Source organism: Myxocyprinus asiaticus, chromosome 15 (assembly GCF_019703515.2).
Source record: "Myxocyprinus asiaticus isolate MX2 ecotype Aquarium Trade chromosome 15, UBuf_Myxa_2, whole genome shotgun sequence".
Lineage (NCBI taxonomy): Eukaryota > Metazoa > Chordata > Actinopteri > Cypriniformes > Catostomidae > Myxocyprinus > Myxocyprinus asiaticus.
The window spans coordinates 27327015-27333144 of NC_059358.1; positions in this window are offsets into that span (position 1 = coordinate 27327015).

Consider the following 6130-nt stretch of genomic DNA (forward strand, 5'->3'; position numbering starts at 1 on the left):
CCAAGCAACCGACCAACCCGGGGCCTCATTTAGAAAATGTTTGCTTAAAAAAATTACATAAAATGTATTTTAAATCATAATTTAAATTCATCCAATCAACCGTTGTAGCCAAGTATATTAAAAAAAATTTATGAAATAAAAATCTAGTTAAAGATAATTAATGCATGTTTTCCAGTTTTTCCACAAAACAGTGATAAAAAAGCAATATTCACCTACATATATTTAAAAAAAAAAAAACACACACTTTTTTGTGTGTGTGTGTGTGTGTGTGTGTGTGTGTGTGTGAACAGGGTGTGCAAAACCTACTACACCCAGTAACATTTTGGAATTCAGTTGTTATTTATTATTATTATAACCCATCAATTATTTATCAATATCCAAATTGTCATTATAACATGATACAGTATTATTTTTAGGATTTGTTGTATACAATAGTAATAGTATTCCTGTCTTATTTACTTTACTTTCACCTGGAGCTTATATTCTGATGCTAAGGCTGTATTTTATGTTAGCATCGTAGGCAACATTCGTAACAGAATTATAACAGTCAACATACAAGATACGGTGGCCCCTCAGCACACTAGAAGAAAGAAAAAAAAAACATTGCCGTTTATCAAGCGCTGAAACTTTGCTTGTTGCAGAAAAATAATGTTAAACATTGTAACAGTCTCCACTTTGCAACCTGAACTTGTTCAGAACATTCAATCTTTTTGACACCTGCGCTTAAAACAATCTAGACACAGCGCAACGAATGAAGCAGAATGCAGGTGTCTTGACATGCATTTTTGAAACCTAAAGCTCTTATTAACTTGACATAGTGTCTAAAAATGTGCCGGTCCTTCGTGAGACACTGAAGAAACAGCGAGACATGGTGCAGCAGTCAAGGACGTTCGTTCAGTGCGTTTTTACACAGGAAAACAATGGAAAAATAGAGCAGACGCACACAAGAACACATTCGATGTGAACAGCCCCTAACTCATCCATTCGCGCGTATCTGTGAGTGAGAGTGCATGGGCGTAACAAGTTCAGACGGCCTATATATTTTTTCATAAATAACAAGCCCGAACCCAACTTGAAAAACTGACCAGTCCCGACACGGCGGCTTCTAACGTGAACCGCGTGCGTGTACCCAGAACAACATGTCACCCCTCAAGCAGTTTTTGCAGAGCTTTCCTACCATGGCAGGGGCCCCCCCGATGTCCGGGGCCCCACGCAATTGCGTGGTGATTAAAACCGCTACTGACCCTCTCCCCCTACCATCCTCCCCAATTCAATCCCTCATTTCTACTTTTATTGGAACATGATGGGATGAATCCTTAATTTTCTCTTTTTTAATGCTCTTCCTTTATTATACTGCAGCAGCGTGTTCTTGATGACCCCCATTCATCCAAAACATCTGAAGGTTGTATACTACAGTATTATACAAAGAAATACTTCAATTCAGTTTGGCCGGCCATTAGCAGTGACACAGAGAGCCGGCTTGGTCACACTCTTTAACACCCTGCAACTTTCTAGTCTTATCTTCCAAATTTTTCATTTATTTCACCATCTCTTTTCATCTCTTCCTGTCCTTTTCTTTCCTCGTGGGATTTTACTATTAATTCTCCCACTGTGCGCTACTTTTTCAAGGAACTCTCTCCTGCAATCCGCGTTATCTTTCGTTTTGCCGTATGAATTCCTCTCAGCTCCCCTTATTTCCCCCTCTACCTCTGCACAGTAATAATGCTACTGATAGAAAGTGGCCCGGGTGTGTGCGTGTGCGCGCGATTATTGTCATGTCGGGAGTCAGAAGAATCGATCGATGGAGAAATATGAGGGTCTATGTCAAAAACAATAACCACCTATTCCCCAGACACTCACATACACCCTCTTCCTCTCTCTCTCTCTCTTTCTTTCTCACACACACATGCATTTAAACACACACGTTTATTCACACAGACAGAAATATAAGAATAAATATTAAATAGGCACACATTCATGCAAGTGAAAAATAATACACAACCCTCACATTAACACAAAAATTTCACCCTTTCAGATAGCAAAACTTATCAGTGGAAGAGCCTTTCTCCGTTCACCATTTCACTGTCTGTCACAGGGGTAAAAACACACACATAAGCACAGACAAACACACATGCACACAGACACACACACAAGAGACCTTTCACTGCTGTTGCCTGGCAACGTGGACCAATGACCAATCACAGTGCAGAACAGTGTCCAGTGATGTCACAGTGTTGGCTGACCAACAGCAAGGAACGAGAGAAAGAAGAAAAGAAAGAGCAAACGTCTAAAAGCAGTTTAAAGACAGTATTTTGATCATTACATTAATGGATGTGCTGATAGTTTAACAGCTGGAGGAGCAAATTGAAAGTGAAGAGAATGGACATTTGTGATTCGTTCATAAGAGGAGTAGAAGGCCAGCCTAAATAGTTTGAAGAAAGTAGAAGATCAAGAAAATATCTACATACAAACTTTATCAGTATGAAAGACTAAGAAGGAATTGTGTTCGAGTAAACATGATTGTGTCTGTGGGGCAAAGAGTGTTTGCTGTGTGAAACAGTTAGAATCCAATCACTCACATACACACACAAGCACGTGCAGCTCTGAGCTGTGACAGCTATAAGATTGATGGTTCTCGTGAGGCCTGTGGCTCACTCTCTTAAACAGACAGCTGATCAGATAAACATGGAGAGAGGGAGAGAGAGAGAGCGGTACAGAGATGAAAACATACTAGATCATTAAGACTATGGAGGCATATTTGTTGGTGGATCATGAGATGTTCCTGTTTACAGTAATTCACACACTATTTGGGCACACACAAACTAGAATTAATGTCATGATTGTAGTTAAACGGATAGTTCACACAAACATGAAAATTCTGTCATAATTTACTTAACCTCATGTGGTTCCAAACCTGTATGGCTTTCTTTCTTCTGTGGAAGATGTTAGGCAGAATGTATAACTCAAACACAACTGACTTTTTCCTGTATGGATGGATATAAGATCCAATGAACGTGAATCTTGAGTGAGGTTAACATTGTGCCTATAACGGCTCTCTATGAAAGTCATATGGGTTTGGAACAACATGACAGAAAGTTAATAATTGCAGAATTTTAATTTTGGGTGAACCATCCCTTTAATACTCACCTCTCATTTGCAGTTGTTACAAGGATTCCCTTAGCAGTGCCGTTTCCATGGAATCCATGTTATATGGTGACGGGGCAGCCAAATAGCCTGAGACCCCTGTGACACTCATCTTTGCTGTCTGACCTCTGGGGTCATGAACTTTAACCCCGCCAGACGCACAACACACACACATATATATATATACGTGCAGCAATGACAGCTTTGCAGATCCTTGGCATTCTAGCTGTCAGTTTGTCCAGATACTCAGGTGACATTTCACCCCACACTTCCTGTAGCACTTGCCATAGATATGGCTGTCTTGTCGGGCACTTCTCACGCACCTTACAGTCTAGCTGATCCCACAAAAGCTCAATGGGGTTAAGATCCATAACACTCTTTTCCAATTATCTGTTGTCCAATGTCTGTGTTTCTTTGCCCACTCTAACCTTTTCTTTTTGTTTTTCTGTTTCAAAAGTGGCTTTTTCTTTCCAATTCTTCCCATAAGGCCTGCACCCCTGAGTCTTCTCTTTACTGTTGTACATGAAACTGGTGTTAAGCGGGTAGAATTCAATGAAGCTGTCAGCTGAGAACATGTGAGACGTCTATTTCTCAAACTAGAGACTCTGATGTACTTATCCTCTTATTTAGTTGTACATCTGGCCTTCCACATCTCTTTCTGTCCTTGTTAGAGCCAGTTGTCCTTTGTCTTTGAAGACTGTAGTGTACACCTTTGTATGAAATCTTCAGTTTTTTGGCAATTTCAAGCATTGTATAGACTTCAGTCCTCAAAACAATGATTGACTGATGAGTTTCTAGAGAAAGCTGTTTCTTTTTTGCCATTTTTGACCTAATATTGACCTTAAGACATGCCAGTCTATTGCATACTGTGGCAACTCAATGTTAAGCTTCATTTAATGAACCAAATAGCTTTCAGCTGTGTTTGATATAATGGCAAGTGATTTTCTAGTACCAAATTAGCAAATTAGCATGATTACTCAAGAATAAGGTGTTGGAGTGATGGCTGCTGGAAATGGGGCCTGTCTAGATTTGAATAAAAATGATTTTTTTTTTCAAATAGTGATGGTGCTGTTTTTTACATCAGCAATGTCCTGACTTTGTAATCAGTTGAATGTCACTTTGGTGAATTAAAGTACCAATTCCCTTCTGAAACAGCAAAATCTGTACATTATTCCAAACTTTTGGCCGCCAGTATATATATATATATATATATATATATATATATATATATATATATATATATATATATAGGAACCTAAATAAGCAATCAGTGACCTCTCTTGGTAGTTTGGTAGTGTGTGTGCACCTGTATATTACAGTATTATGAATGTAAACATTACTTCCAACATAAACATTAATTTTTCACATTATTTTTGTCTGATAAATGACCAGTGAAGTTAAAATGGAGTGTTCCAAAACTGAAGTGCAATGTGGAGACTTATAAAGTCTTCACAGTGGTGAATGGGGCAATGCTGCCTCCTTGTGTTAAGCATGCAGTATTGCAAGATCTCACCTATAGATCTTGGACTTGGACTTAACCTTGACAATAAATCACTTTAGCAGACTGTTTCTAAAATCTACATAAGTAACTGGCCATTACATATTGTTATTTCTGTCCATTTGACATGTTTAGTACATCGTCAGTATTAAACCTTTTTTCTATTTTGTGACATTAGTAAAATATGTTGTTCTCTACTCTCTACAATATAGAATACTGTCTCTTCACTTTTAATTCCCTGACCAACTTTGAAACTTTGTCTTAAAAAACTTTTAATATTGATGAGTTTCATCTTCTGCCAAAACTAATACATTTTAATGTTTAATGTAATCACTATTAACATCTATTACCATCAAATTCTTTGCCTCTCTTTTTTTCTAGCTGTTATGACAGTTCATAACCATTATTATTGGTCAAACACTCCAAAACTAAAGATGCTAATCCTGTCCTGAACATGTATATCACAATCTTTATGTTAGAAAGCATTTTTGTTATACAGTATATCATAATAAGAAACAAAGCTATTTTTTGTCATTTATATTATATCTTATTTAAAGTATTATTATAACCACATTTTCTTATTTAAATGTAAACTAATACTGGCAAAACCTACATTACAGTGAACTTGTACAGTAAGTAACAGTCAAAAGTGTGTGTGTGTGTGTATATATATATATACACACACACACACACACACACACACACACACAGTATATTTTTAATAGTTAAGTTGGGCCAAATAGTGAGGAAAAGCAGCCAGATGCCCAGCATACATGGGAACTCATTCAACACTGTTTAAAAAGCATCCTAGGTGCCTACCTCATGCCGCTGGTTAAGAGAATGCCAAGAGTGTGCAAAGCTTTAATACTGTAGTTACAGGTGGCTACTTGGAAGAAGCTTAAATATGAGATATTTCCGATTTAACTTTTTTGGTCACTTTTACTTAACCCCATACTTCCTTTTGTGTTATTTCATAGTTTTGATGCCTTTACTATTATTATTCCAACATGAGAAAAATCCTAATAATAAAGAATGTGCAGGTGTGTCCAAACTTTTTCTGGTACTGTTTGGGCATTTCTATTTTCAGATAATAAAGAGTATGAAAAAGCCTCTAACCCACCCCTTCTTCCTGTTTCAGACATATTACATTTTAAAATCACAACATGTACAGGTTATTTTGTTTTCTTTGCCTTGTTTTGGGTTCCTACAGGGTGATTCATGCCCCAATGTGGACGTGTGAGGTTGGAAAAAAGCCGTGTGAGCAAGTGTCCTCATTCTGTATTTTCTGATGGAGGTTTGTGTTGTGATGTGTTGATATACAGTAGAGATATGGAGTGAAAATGGCCGTGCGAGAGAGAGAGAGAGAGTGCATGTCACAGGGCTCGTGAGCGACTCTTTCCAGCAACCCCAGCACTTTCCAGTGGCACAACTCTACCCCCTCTTTTCACCTCTATCGCACGATCTGTTTATGCTTTCATCTCTCACTCC